This window comes from Cyprinodon tularosa, unplaced genomic scaffold (genome assembly GCF_016077235.1).
Source record: "Cyprinodon tularosa strain WSP-4 unplaced genomic scaffold, ASM1607723v1 ctg81, whole genome shotgun sequence".
NCBI lineage: Eukaryota > Metazoa > Chordata > Actinopteri > Cyprinodontiformes > Cyprinodontidae > Cyprinodon > Cyprinodon tularosa.
The window spans coordinates 1,028,021-1,043,607 of record NW_024039574.1 but is presented as its reverse complement, the minus strand read 5'-3'; the positions used below and the strand labels follow the sequence as shown (position 1 = coordinate 1,043,607).

At 42.1% G+C, this 15,587-nt stretch overlaps 1 pseudogene; it reads right to left on the bottom strand.

Moving 5' to 3' along the window:
* Positions 1-15,587, bottom strand: part of LOC119774342 — a 101,957-nt pseudogene that overhangs the window by 69,719 nt on the left and 16,651 nt on the right.

Below are 15,587 nucleotides of genomic sequence, written 5' to 3'. Positions count from 1 at the left end.
CAATGTGTGTGAATGGGTGTAGCTAAATGAGGGACCACCCCCCTTTGTTCTCCACCAAGTGAGGGGAACAAAGAGAAATGGGGGGGGGACAACCTGTAATCAAGATGGCGGCAACCACGGGGACCCCAAGTGGCTGAATGTGATAACTTTATAACTATCTCAAAGCAGAAACAACAAAGGGGACAGGAGGCCAAGAAAGAGAATAAAGAAGCACACACTTATTTCAACCAAATGAACAAACTCTTAATCAGCACAGATAAAAAAAAAACATCAGCATTAATTCAAAACCCTGAATCTGCCTGACTCTCGCCTGAGCAGCACTTCGAATGCATCAAAAAGGAAAGGAAATTGATTTTACTGTGAGATGCTTCCTCGTCCGTGGAAGGCTGGCATTTCCAAGGCAACGGCGGCTTGGTTTCTGCCGCACAGAGGGTTCTCTGCCACTGGTCCGCCCCTCGGGAAAGTTCAGTCAGTTTGGTGCTACAGCAGAGGGCTTGATATGCTCACGAGTTGAAGAGGATGGATTTTAGGAGGTGGTCAGCAAAAGAGCGTCCTCTCAGCCGATTCGTCCAAGGAAAGGGGAAAACGAAACTCACTCCGCGGTCAGCTTCAAAGGCTTCTGTCTCCCCAGTTGGCACAGCCGCTATGCACGATGGAACACTGCGATCCGTGACTTTTGACGCAGGAAAACAAAAGCTACTTCCAGTCAGCTTTCTTCTGGTATTTCACGTGAAATGGAACCTCTCCTATCGGGTTGAAAACCCACCGGAAAAGAGCAAGAAAAGGTGTCTGGCTTTTAAACCATGTGTGACACAGGAGCACTTCCTGCGGAAGTATCGGCTGATTGGTCTGTGCCATGAGTGACATGGGGGAACTTCCTGTTGGAGTATTCGGCTGATTGGTCCATTTGAGGTGGCCGCCTCCCACAGTGGGCCGGGTCTTCTTTGTTCTTGTTTTGGAGGGAATCCTTTGTTTGAAGAGGAGGGGGATGGGTTCAGATCACCCAACTGGTTGTTGTTCCATCTTGGGCAATATATCCCAACACTTGGTATACAGTCTCAGGGTGCTGGATTTGGGGTGAAATTCTCCATGCATTGTGAGGAGCTTTCTCATCTTGATGTCAGTAGCCTCTATCTCATCCTTTGGCCAGTTTATTATACCGCCGGGGTATCTGATGACTGGCAGGGCATATGTGTTGATGGCTTGGATCTTGTTTTTCCCATTCAGATGACTTTTCAGGACCTGCCTTACTCTTTGTAGATATTTGGCTGTGGCAGTCTTTCTTGCTGTCTCCTCGTGGTTGTCGTTAGCCTGGGGCACCCCAAGGTATTTGTAGCTGTCCTGAACATCTGTAATGTGGACTTCTGGTAGTTCAACCCCCCCAGTTCTGATCATCTTCCATCTCTTTGAGACCATGCTACCGCACTTGTCCAGTCCGAATGAGATTCCAATGTTGTTGCTGTAGATCCTGGTAGTGTGGATCAGTGAGTTGATGTCTTGCCCATTCCTGGCATACAGCTTGATGTCATCTATGTAGAGGAGGTGACTGATGTTTGACTGACGATTGATTCTTTGTGATGATCTGGCTGAGGGGGTTCAGGCCTATGCAGAACAGCAGTGGGGATAGTGCATTGCCTTGGTATATTTCCGCACTCAATGGTGACTTGTGCAATTGGCTTTGCCTTGGCTTCCAGACTTGTTTTCCACAGTTTCATTGAGTTCTTGATGAAGGCTATTAGTGTCCTGTTAATCTTGTACATTTCCAAGCATTCCAGTATCCATGTATGTGGCATTGAATTGTAGGCTTTCTTATAGTCAATCCAGGCAGTGCACAGATTTGTCTGCCTGACAGTCTCGAGTGACTGCTCTATCCACCAGTAGCTGGTGCTTGGCTCCTCTGGCGTTACTGCCTATTCCCTTCTGGGAAGAGTGCATTTATTGAGCCATGTGCCTACTCATCTTAGTCGCTATGATGCCTGACAGGAGCTTCCATGTGGTACAGAGGCAAGTTATTGGCCGGTAGTTGGATGGGATTGTTACCTTCTGGGGATCCTTCATGATCAGAATTTTCCGTCCTTGGGTTAACCATTCTGGGTGGGTCCCATCCATCAGCAGTCGGTTCATTTGTGCTGCAAGGCGTGCATGAAGTGCGGTTAGTTTTTTCAGCCAGTAGGTGTCATGTCAAGGCCTAGTGCTGTCCAACTCTTCATACCTGCCGCTCTTTCTTGGTCGACTGCCGTTGTAACGGTTACTGGTTCTTGTTCTGGGAAATTGCTGTGATCTGTTCTTAGATCCACTAGCCACTGAGTACTGGTGTTGTGGGATGCCTCCTTCTCCCATATGTTCCTCCAGTACTGTTCAGTCTGTGGATCTGATCTTTTATTATTACCCTGCCACTGTGAGTAGACTTTAGATGGGTTGGTGGAGAACATCTGGTTTATTCTCCTGACTTCTGCTTCTCCCTTGTATCTCTTTAGGTGGGTGGCCAGGGTGGTGAGTCTTTGTTTGGCAGTTTCTAGAGCCTCATGAATCGGCAACTTGTTGTGCTTAGGTACTATCCCTACTAAAGACATAACTGAGACCAATGAGCTTATCTACACCACAGCTACAGTGATCCTAGAGATGTTTGGCTATAAGATAAACAGCACAGGCCACAAAGAGTATTACCCCCGTGGAGGAGAAGGCTGGATATATATATATATATATATATATATATATATATATATATATATATATATATATATATATATATATATATATATATATATATATATATATGTATGTATATATAGACCGGTCTCCCACTCATCTCTCCACCAGTCTAGCGTTCATTCTCATTGGTCCCTCTTGCACTTTCAATCGGCCTCACGCTCTCTCACCAGGTTTCACGCACACTCTCCATCGCCCGCGCTATGTCTGGGCAGGTGTCATGCACTCTCAGGCAGACTTGCTCGGTTTTTAAAAGCCGCACAGAGCTTTTTTTTTCATGATCTGTCTTGCTTGTTTCATCCAACTTTTGTCCAACTTGGCGCCTCATAGACAGACATAGGATCCAGAGCTGCTGGATTGAAGCCGCCGACAACACAAGTACTCACAATGGAGCTGGACCAAAATCTATCATTCTTCTCCCATGGGACAGCAAGACAACAAGTTTTTATTTTTTAAATTAACTATCTTGCCTTGCCGAATAGAATTAGTAGTTGCTGATTTGGTTATTAAAAAGTAGCACACACACTGCCATTCAAATTCATCTGTGTCAGCCATCTTAAGGGAGGCAGCTTGGTTTATGGCCCAAAGACACTTTTGACCTGATTTAATCTTGTTTGAGAGGAGAATATTTTTTCTAATCACAATCTACTGTCTGATTTTATTCCACTGGGCTGGTGTTAATGTAGTAGCAGTTTTATTGTCTTATATCAGAAATCAGAATCAGAATATATCCTACAACATGGACCTATACTTACTTAGCAACAAAACAGTACATCTTGAAGTTCAAGTATGAGTCTTAGCAATAATAAAGTCTCTAATGCTGTCTGGCTTGCCAAACAAGGAAGCAGTTGTACTGCGTTATGTAGTCCTGTTTCTGACCTTATGCTCACTTAGCAACACAGAGAATGCAACATGTAAACAGGATGTTTACAAGCTGGAAGTCACAAGTCTTGGCAAAACTGGGTCTTTAAGGCCCACGCGCATGCAATCGGGTCACAGGACAAGAACTTCCAGAAGGTCCTTCAGAGCGTCCAGTCGTGCGCGTGCATCCACACAGTGCGTTGTGGAGCCTATAAAAGGCCGCCCACAATAGATTGAAGGTGGGGGAAAATTACAGATGTGAGGACATAGCGCTGAATGTATGAAGTGTTTAAGACAGCTGTATGAATTCGGTTTTGTAAATAAATGTTTCCCCCCTCTGGGTGACAGAATGATGTCAATCGTCAGCTTTCTTTCTGTCATAAGAGAATTCTACCAATGAGCTTCCACATTATCATACATCATCTGCTGGCCATTTAAATATTATTTCCAAGGACAGTTTTTTCTGTGGTTTTGTAGAACGGTAGCGGAAACCCTAGCCATATGAGAGTATAAACTAGTCAAATCTAAAGTGAAGTGCAATATAAGTAATTATCATCAATCTTCTTTATTTAACCAAACCTAAACAGTTGATATATATTTATTTTTCTATTTGCAATGGGATATTTTGAAGACAAATTCAGATGAGAATGCTGAAGAGCTTAAGGAGATGCCCTTTCATGTAAGGTGCATGTAGAAATATATTCATACACTAACATTTTCAAGGAGAGTTAAATACTAATAATTATACCGTAAATTCTGGACTATAAAGCGCACCTGATTACAAGCCGCACGCTCTAATTTTAGAAAGAAAATCAATTTTGTACTTTTATAAGCCGCACCGGATTTTAAGCTGCAGGTTTCCCACATTGTATAAGATATTTACAAATAAAGATATTACACGTGAGCATTTTTTAACGTTTGATTTAATCCGTATGATAAAAAAACAAATACGGTACATATTATGAACGTTTTTTTTTTTCAAACTATCTGTAACACATTTTAAAACACGTGTCGGTAACACGCAAATAACGCTGCATGTGCCGGGACTTTTAATTGAACAACGCATTGAACAGAACATTGCAGCCGACCAGGAAAAGTCCTTAATCATTTTCTTCTTCCTCCTGCGCACTAAAACCCTCAAAGTCCTCTTCCTCGGTGTCTGAATGGAACAGCTTCAGGATGCTGTCACTGACTTCAGTCTCATCCTTGTCGCTCTCACTTGAGCACTCGCGGTCCTCTTCATCCCGCAGCAGCCCAGCCACTGCATGAAAAGTGGGATTTTCGTCAATATGCGGCACTGTAGATTGTCGTGGAACTTCAGGTTAGCGGCAGTTTACGACAATTTGCAGGCTTCGCCGAAAAACTCCCGTAAATTGTCAGAAATTGACGTGGACTTTGTTAGGCAGTGTTCCTCCCATGCCTCCCTCCCATGGAATTCTAGGGGAGGCTTTAACATGTAAATGAACATGCTGTGAGCTATACAAATGCAAATCAGGGTTGCAGGGGGGGTTTTACTCCAAGTGACATTTTTCTAAAAGGTAAGAAAATCTCTGATACAAAGAGATCAGGCTCAGTATAGCCTCTTACATTTTAGCTTGAATTGATTTATTTAATTAAAGTATAGAGACCAAAACAGATCTTTAGCTGACAGAGCAATACATTTAGAGCAGTAATTATAAAAAAAAAAAAAAATTGCATTTAAGATAAAAAATAAAATGTTGTCTGTCAATATGCTCAATTCACAATAACTTAAGTGGAAAAGTTTCAAGAAATGAGTCTGAGATGATTCACTTTATAACATGGCACATTATCCTGTTGGAAGTAGCCATCAGAAGATTGGTACACTGTGGTCATAAGGTCCGGCCAGGTCAAGATCCGCAATTGCAATCGCACCAAACAGGAAAAAGAACATCAACAAATTCCGGTTCGTCAAATTAAAATATAGCAGCAACAGATCGGTGACTAGAAATTATAGCACAATTCTTATATATTAAAAAAAAAAAAAATTACACCGTTTATTTAAATGATTGGATCCAAACTATTGGTTATTCACCAACGAGGAAGCAGATTTCTCATCTCCATCAAAATATTTATTTTATACCGAGGGACTTAAACTTTAATCAAATCCATTCAAAAGAAACTTCTTATTACAGGAATGAAAAGAGATGTTTGGGAGAAGAGAACAAGTTCATTGAAAAAAAGCAGTTTTGAATTTTCCTTATCCCCGTTACAAAAAATCTACAAAAATATAAATATATATTTGGGCAGAAACTGAACATATGCTGGATGATGGTGGGATCTTTTTAATATGTCATATTAAATTAAGCGCTCACAGGGTTCATACAGGAATGAGTGACTCTAATTTAATGCTATTTGAAATGATTTTAATGCCATCAACAAGAACCATGTACACAAGTTATTAGTGTACATGAAATATGAAGGAGCTGCAAGCAGAGTTCCATGACTCCTGTATGTATGTAAACACACACACATACACACACACACATATATACGTATATATATATCCTCTAGCTTTTTCTCCGCCTGGAGCGATATAATATATCTGACGAAATTGTTTTTATAAGCATTTTTTATTAAAGAATTATAAATACTTCGATAAACATATTTAAATAATTTTAGTGGCAATTAAGGCCTTGATTTAAAAAAAAATGAATGATTTTTTAATTATTTTTATTGATCCGCGGAAACCCTGGTTCATCTCGCGCATGCTCTTTACGATCTCCAAGAAACTCAGAGCGGCGCGGTGTGCAGCCACAGTGGAGGATGTATGCTTTGCTTTGTGCAGGCGGTCTGGAGCGTCTGGATTTCGGGGTAAAACTCCTCTTGGACGCGATGGCGACTCTGCATCGAACAAGACGAACTCAAAGAAGAGATGCTAGCGGTAAATATATGTTCGATTACTGCCTGCAAGGCTAAAAGCAGCCTAGCCTAAGCTACGGCTAATAGCAGCCTAGCCTAAAGCTACCGCTAATAGTAGCCTTGCAAGAACAAGCTTTATTAAAGTGTATTTTTTGTGATTCACAGGAAGCAGTACGCCGTCTTCACAACTCGGAGACTAATTGCAGGCGCTATGAACCGGAGCAAGGGTAAGATTTAAAGAATATGCTTTCATTCTGCGGTAAAAGGCAATGGATACGGATAGATACCGATCATAGCTTTACATTTTGTTTTCACAGACTACTGTCGCCTCACAATGAGGCGGTGACCTTCTATTTGCTCGGAGCCATATCAGCAAGTCCAGATTTGCACGATGTTGATAAAGACATTGTGTGTAAGTGACTTGTTTTAATGTTTTCTCCTTCCTTGTTACTGTGACTTGCGTTTGATTTTTTATTTATACCACTCTCATTTAATTGTTTTCCAGCTGCCTGTAAGACGTATTTTCAGACGGTACGCAGGAGCTTCAGATATACGCAGCCAGCCAACACGCTGCGTGTGGAGGCAATCTGCTCGGAGTCGGGCCAGAAGAAAGAGGGTAAGACTTTATTTGGTGACTATTTTTCAGGTGCATTAATAGATGTGTTGTGTCCATACGCAGTGCGCTGATTCATTGTTTTTTTTTTTCAGCTGCTGAAAGCGAGGCAGAGTGTGCTAGCAGATGAGGAAGTGGAACTCTGGAAGTCCGCCATCGTCGGTGGTGTCTCTGGATGGATTGTACGGTCGCCGCCATTTCGTAGGCCGGATCTCACTGAACTCTGTGTTAAGCTGCAGTCCCGGTTAGAAGCGATGCCGAAGTACAGGGCCACGCACAGTAGGTGTCTGCACATCGGACCTGCCTCGGAGGGAATGCTACCAGTTACCTCCAACCCCGAGGAAGCAAACGGACTGTTCACGGACTTTTAATTTTTAGAAACGCATGTGTTTGGATACGCGTTGTATATAGTTGTGTGTGTGTGTGTTTCAGTAAAGCTCTTTCTTTGCATAAACAGCTTCCTGGCAAATGTTCATTTCCTGTATAAATTCATTCATGTCATTGATGGTAGCATAATAATTGTGTAGTAGTGTAGGATAACATAAATACACACTATATGAATGAATAAATATATGAATGAATAAATATATGAATGAATAAATATATATATATATATGAATAAATATATATATGTAAATATATATATATGCCAACCAATCACGAGCGACTTTACTTGTTTAAAAAGAAGTGGTTCCGTCCAATACTCAGTAAGAAAATTAAAGCCTGGCCTGGCCACGTGTGGTTTTGCTGCCAATCACGAGCGATTTCGTTTGAGAATAGTGGTTTCAGCCAATACTGAGAAGGTTATTCAAGCCAGACCTGGCCAGCCACGCGGGTTTGCTGCATTCATATGCTAATTAGGGCCATTAGTACAGCTGATCGCTCTCCACATACGTCAGAGTCCGTTTCCAACAATTTGTGCCACGACAAACGCGGACAAGCACGGGTTGCAAATTGTCGGAAATTGACGAAAATCAGGCAGATCTGCGGGAGTTTACGGGGGTTTACGGGGACGAAAATCTCACTTTTCATGCAGTGAGCCTTCCGAAACCCGCCGGTGATGCTGGATGTTTTTACACGGCTCCACGCATTGAGAACCCACTGGCAGCCATCGGTGAAAGATGCCCTTCGCATGCGGCCAGTTTTGGTGAAGGATTTCTCGCCACTGGTCATCCACGTCTCCCACTCACTGCGCAGTGCCACTTTAAATGCACGGCTCACACTGATGTCCAGTGGTTGCAAATACTTGGTGGTGCCCCCAGGAATCACAGCTGCAATTGAGTTTGTCCTCTTGATGGCAGCTTTTACAGAATCTGTAATATGGGCCCTCATGCTGTCTATCACCAGCAGTGCTTTTTTTTTAATGAAAAAATTCCCCCGGACGCTTGCCATAGCACTCCGTAAGCCATTCCTTCATTAGGCTTTCTTCCATCCAGCCTTTCTTATTAACTTTCACCACGATTTCTTTTGGGATTTTTTCCTTTGGCATTGTCAGCCGCTTAAAAATCATCATGGGTGGAAGCTTTAGTCCGGATGCTGTGCAGCTCAGAACAAAGGTGAAGTGCGTCCTCTCGTGACCTGTGGTTTTTACTGATATGGACGAGTCACCTTTTTTATTAACAGTCCGCATGAGAGGCATGTCATAGGTCAAAGGTACTTCATCCATGTTTATAATTTCATCTGGCCCGATGGAATGCTCCGCTATCTTTGTTTGGGTGAAAGTACGGAAGAGAGCGAGTTTCTCCTCATAGTCGGGAGGGAGCTGCTGACACAACGTCGTGCGCGCCCGGACCACCAGGCCTTTTCGTTTCATAAATCTGAAACACCACGATGGCCCACCTCTGAAATCTTGAATTTTCATGTCGGTGGCTATTTCTTTAGCCTTCAGCCTGATCTGCACGGTGGAAACACTGCGGCATCCCGCTCGCTGTGTGTTCACCCAGTCTTCAAGACAGTTTTCAAGCTCCGGCCACCTGCTGTGATTACCTCTGAAAGCATTCGTGGTCTTTTTGCACCTAGTCAGTTCCTCACGCTGTTGTCTCCACCGTCTTACCATCGACTCATTTATCCCAAAATGACGTGCAGCAGCTCGATTTCCGTTTTCAATCGCCAGATTTATTGCCTTTAATTTAAAAGCGGCATTGTATGCTTTTCTTCGAGTATCCATGTTGAGGGTCAGTATGAATGACTGATTTACAAGACTGCAAATAACAGTGAAAGTGAGAATTATGTATCGCACAATTTCATTTGACCTCTCTGAATATCCATCAATTTTATTGGTCTGTTTTTCGCGCCATGAAAAAAAAAAATTTTATTAGCCGCACTGTATTATAGGCCGCAGTGTTCAAACAGCGGGAAAAAAGTAGCGGCTTATAGTCCGGAATTTACGGTAAATTACAAGTAAAAAAGAATGTATTAACACTTGAAGTCAATTTTAGAAACATACCGTAATTTCCAGATTATGTGAGGCTGTTCCATCATTGATAGGAAGTCTCGCCATCCCATTGCTTTTAGTATTGGCAAATTTATTGCCAGGAGTAACAAAAACAGGTACATTCGCCGCTGGAGAGCCATCCGGATTCAAGACCTCAACCTGCAATTGAGAGAAGGAGAATTCACTATATGGCATTTAGGTACTACTCGTACTTTAATGCTCTCATATCCTGGCATATAACAATAGCACAACAATAAAATAGCTTTAGCCACACGTGTTAATTGACAATTCTTTTGGTTTACATGGACAGTGTGAAAGATGTATCTCCATCTACTGGTACACTAAATTAATTACAAAAGAGAGACTGGAAACAACGATCCACAATGTCAGTAGGCTGACATTGTGGATCATTGTTTCCTCCCAGTTATCTTTATTTTTCTTTCCTTTTGGTAAATTTCCTCTGCCTCCCACTAGACAAAGAGCATGGATTGTTCTCCGTCACAACAGAAAGTAGAAAGCAGATTGATCTACGTTTGTTTTTGCTAGTTTTAATGACAACCCATTTTCAGATACAAGTTAAACCTGTTCCAAGAAATTTTTAAAACAAAGTTAAAAAACAAACCTCTAGACTTTGTTTTCAAAGTTTGAAGATATTTCGCTTCCCATCCAGGAAGCTATGTCAATTCAAACCTGTTAGACAAGCTTGTCCCCTTTCTGCAACTCCCATCTGAATTGGCAACGCTAAATGGCATCTCCTATTGAGTGCATTTATATTATTGTATTTACAGTGAACCCTCGTTTATCGCGGGGGTTACGTTCCAAAAAATATTTTATTATTACCCTGCCACTGTGAGTAGACTTTAGATGGGTTGGTGGAGAACATCTGGTTTATTCTCCTGACTTCTGCTTCTCCCTTGTATCTCTTTAGGCGGGTAAACCCTCGTTTATCGCGGGGGTTACGTTCCAAAAAATCTTTTATTATTACCCTGCCACTGTGAGTAGACTTTAGATGGGTTGGCGGAGAACATCTGGTTTATTCTACTGACGTTCCAAAAAGAACCTGCGATAGGTGAAATCCGTGAAGTAGAAACCTTTATTTTTTACAGTTATTATACAATGAAATACTCCATACAACATTGAAATCAAGGAACAAAAACTTTTTACAGGCCTAAGCATTTGTTTAACAAATAAAAGTATGGTATAAACGTTGTTAACTACTGTACTGTACTGTAAAATCATATAGTTATAAATAAATAAGTAATAATTTTAATCATCAATACGAAATGAAGGATTAATATTGCGGGGATCAGCACTGCCCCGCCGTGATGGATTGGAACGGGAAAAATAGTGACCTACGTGTACAGTACAGTATTTCACTGCTGTTCTGATGGAGCCGCTGCGTCCTGATTGCTCTGTGGCGTTTTTTCTAATAAAGCCTGCGGTGCAGGTGTGTTTTTTGAGAGAAGAACATAGTTATCGGTAGTTGTTGTCGCTCTTTTTTCTTCTGGGCCAAAAGATCCTTATAAACCGACATGCCACCATTAATATGTTGGACAATAAAGTTTAACAATGCATGATGCAAATCCGTGAAGCAGCGAGACCGTGAAAAGTGAACGGCGTTATAACGAGGGTTCACTGTATATGTATTTATAAACAATATATTCTGAGCTTTGAGAACACTTTCATTTTTGATGTAAAGTAATTTGAAGAATGGAGTGGCAGATCAATAAACGGATCAGTGTGGCTACTGCTATAATGGGGGCACTGCACTGGTCTGTTGTGGTGAAGAGAGAGCTCAGAGAAAAGATAGAGCTCGCTACTGGTTGGTCTACAGTCCTACCCTCAACTATGGTCACGGAATGTGGATCATTACTGAAAACAATATCCCATATACAAGCGGCTAAATGAGATTTCTCCACAGGGGGGCAGAGCGCTCCCTTAGAGGTAGGGTGAGGAGCTCTGGCTCCGGCCTGGGAGAGCCTCAGATTTCCACAAGCAGAGCTGGAAGAAGTGTTTGAGATGAGGGTAATCTGTGAGTCTTTGCTGAGACACACACTTTGTCACACACTGTCCGTTTAATTTGAAAAATTATTTTTTTATATAAAAAACTTAAAAAATTGTGCTTTACCATTACATCAAAGGACATCCCTGGTTTGAAATACTTGGGTGTTCTTTTGAAGTGGATTGTGTAGGGGGATTTCACAATCTTGATTCCTCGTAGTTCTGACTCCACCATTTCACCACCTATAAATCAAAATGCAAAAATGTGATTTATTTCAAAACGAGCTTAGCACATTCTACTTCAGCAGCATTTCCTATTGACCTTTATACGGAGCAAAGGTTTCACAACCTAATTTAGCCATATGCTGATGAAGATTCTCAGTCATTCAGGTCATAGTCATTCCGTAAAAGTTCAAAAAATATCCACTGGACTTGGTTTCCAAGGTTTGAAGATGTTTCACCACCTCTTCAGGAAGCTTTCTCAATTCAAATGTCTGGATCCGCAGTGAGTTTGAGTCTTATATAGACAACGCCTTGTATCGCTTGGAAACATGCAATGGTAACCGATGAATGGGTCGTTAGTTCCATCGTTAGCCTGTAATATCTGAAACCTATCTATGATTCTGAAGGTCGGTCATTAAAGCGGGGGGATTGCCGTTAAGGGGGGGATTGTGTCCTGTAATACCTGAAACCTGTCTATGGTTGTTAAGGGTTTGTCGTTAAGGAGGTATTGTTCACCAGCTGGAGCGGGTAGGTGCTTTGTTCCTCTGTGATGGGGTGGGGGGTGTGGGGTGTGGTGATACCTGGAAGGTATCATCTCTATTACTGAACTATTTTCAAACAATAACAGTTCTCCCACTCAAAACAAAATATAGTTTAACCACATACCTGGAAATTTAAGAAAGAAAAAGAGACATTTGGGCTTTCTTAATGGAGTAACTACCGGTATTTGTTAATTATTGGGAAAAAGCTATAATACATAATTATTATTAATTATTACGCAATTCAATAAAAAAAATTATATTTCAAATTTTACTGATTTTAATCTGTTAAACTTGAGAAAAATTGTAAAAATAAATGTTTTCTAATAAAACCAGTGACCAGTCTTGTCTGCCTTCTCAAAAACCTCAGGGCTCTAAGGGGCGATGACATTTTTCTGGAAAAGTAGTTATTTAACGCTCTATTTGAACAGGCTTCACCCTTTCATGAGTGGGTCAAAGCAAAGCAGTATAAAGCCTTAACAGACCACAAACACAGAACAACTTTAGTGTCTGCCTTTAGTATGTGTAAATACACACTCAGGTGTGCCCTGCACAACCAAGTACCATAGCGAAGAAAAATCTGTGGTCAGAGCAGAGGCTGGGATCACATACCTAATGCTGTGAAAGACGACGATAGTTAAAAATACAACAGCACAGAAGGGCACAAGAATAGAAATATAACAGAAACAAACGGATAAAAATTAGTACCAGGATAATGCTTAATGATGCAGCATAAAAAACCCAGCAGACTTAAAGCACAAATCCAGATAAAAAAGAACTTTAGCTGTAGTGAGTAACCTACAAGTCCCTCAGTTGTGTTTGAGGCTCCAAGTTTTCCACTGTGATAGACAGGAGTATTTTTTTTAATCATTTTAAAGAGGCATTACTGAGTTTTTAATGATACTGCTATCTGTGGTCAAAACATGGAACTGCAGCACTCTTCGTTCTTGTAGATTGCACTTGTTTTTAAAGATTGTATTTTTTATGCTTTTTTCATTTTACGTGGAGTTGCCATTGATGTCTGGGTTCAGTTGGATGCCGCTCACTTCTGAGTTTCCACAGAATCCATCTTGAATATAACACTTTAATTTGTTTGCAAGGTCTGCCCCGTTTAACATGGATGGACTTTACATCACATCTGCCGAACAGCACGGAAACTTCCAGCTCGAAGAAAATATAGGAAACTAGAAAATTCCCCATGGATATTTTGGAGGTGCGTGCCACTTGGTGAGTATTTGTGTGTTTTTTATATTTGAACTGGCACCAAAGGCCTTATGGGGTTAATTGTGTTCACCTTACATTGGCATTTATCACCATACCAGGTGAAAAATTGCTTGTTCATGCTTGATGATCGTCTACTAAGTGTGGAGACGCAAGTCGCCAACAGGTGTTGTAAAAACCAGTCCCAAGTAGGTGATACGATGCAAGTCACCACTTGGTATGGTGATGGCAGTCCCAATGGTGAAGAAGGCAGCCTTTGGTGAATTTACTTGACAGAGTCGGCTTTTGAGAAGTGGACATGACAAATGATAGCGTAATTGGGGCTTACAGATGCAGGACACAATGACAGACGTTGAGGTTCATCAAACTGCTAAGCAAAATGATCACTGGAAATTGTGTGGCATGGTAGAGAAGCTTGTATTTTTATGAATGCTGACTGTAATGAACTGATGCGGTCAGCTCATGTGCTCTTTGTCACCAGAGAACCGTGCCAGAACGGTTCGGTTGTGTCTGGCATGGTCTGGTTCAGTTGAGCGTGCCATTTACACGCAACAGTTATCTCACTTATCACTCAATGTAACTTAAACATTGAACAGTCAAAAGAAAGATGTAAATTTGGTAATAGAAGGTATTTTGCTTTTTGCAATGGTGTCCGGTTTTAAAAGACAGAGTATTTTGATTGACAGCGGGCCCAGAATGACTGCAACTTCGCTTTCTAAATGGTGTGTTTAAACCATACATGCCTCCAGTAACAACGTAGCCATGTTCAGGTGTCGTTGTTAGCCTGACCACTGCCAGCTATTCACATGGCAGCAACAGTAACTCCTATGGCAGACAACAAGCTCCACTGCTATAGCTTAACTGTTATCTCAGATCAGATGAGCTTCTATACAGTAGTAGCCAAAATTTACCTACCGAGCTAGTACTGGCACAATACATGCCCCCTGCCCAGAAGGGAAAGCCTATGACTCAATGCCACATACATGGATACTGGAATGCCTGGAAATGTACAAGATCAACAGGACTCTAATAGCCTTCATCAAGAACTCAATGAAGCTGTGGAAAACAAGTCTGGAAGCCAATGCAAAGCCAATAGCACAAGTCACCATCAAGTGCGGCATATACCAAGGCGATGCACTATCCCCGCTGCTGTTCTGCATAGGCCTGAACCCCCTCAGCCAGATCATCACAAAGACTGGCTACGGATACCAATTCCGAAGCGGAACAATCATCAGTCACCTCCTCTACATGGATGACATCAAGCTGTATGCCAGGAGTGAGCGAGACATCGACTCACTGATCCACACTACCAGGATCTACAGCAACGACATTGGGATGTCATTCGGACTGGACAAATGCCGTCGCATGGTCTCAAAGAGAGGGAAGATGATCAGAACCGAGGGGGTTGAACTACCAGAAGGCCACATAACAGATGTTCAGGACAGCTACAAATACCTTGGGGTGCCACAGGCTAACGGAAACCACGAGGAGATGGCAAGAAAGACTGCCACAGCTAAATACCTACAAAGAGTAAGGCAGGTCCTGAAAAGTCAGCTGAATGGGAAAAACAAGATCCAAGCCATCAACACATATGCCCTACCAGTCATCAGATACCCCGCTGGTATAATAAACTGGCCAAAGGAGGAGATAGAGGCTACTGACATCAAGACGAGAAAGCTCCTCACAATGCATGGAGAGTTCCACCCCAAATCCAGCACTCTGAGACTGTACACCAAGCGTAGCGAGGGAGGCCGAGGGCTAGTGAGTGTCAAGACCACTGTCCAGGATGAAACAACTAAGATCCAGGAGTACATCAGAAAGATGGCCCCCAAAGACAAATGGCTTGGTGAGTACCTCAGGCAGGAGAAAACCGAAAGTGAGGACAAGAAAGAGGAAGGAGAACCATCATGGAGGGACAAGCCGCTGCACGGCGTATACCACAGACAAATAGAAGAAGTGGCTGATATCAAAAAATCCTACCAGTGGCTGGAAAAGGCTGGACTGAAGGACAGCACAGAGGCACTAATCATGGCAGCACAAGAACAGGCACTCAGTACAAGATCAATAGAGGCCAGGGTCTACCACACCAGGCAGGACCCCCGATGCA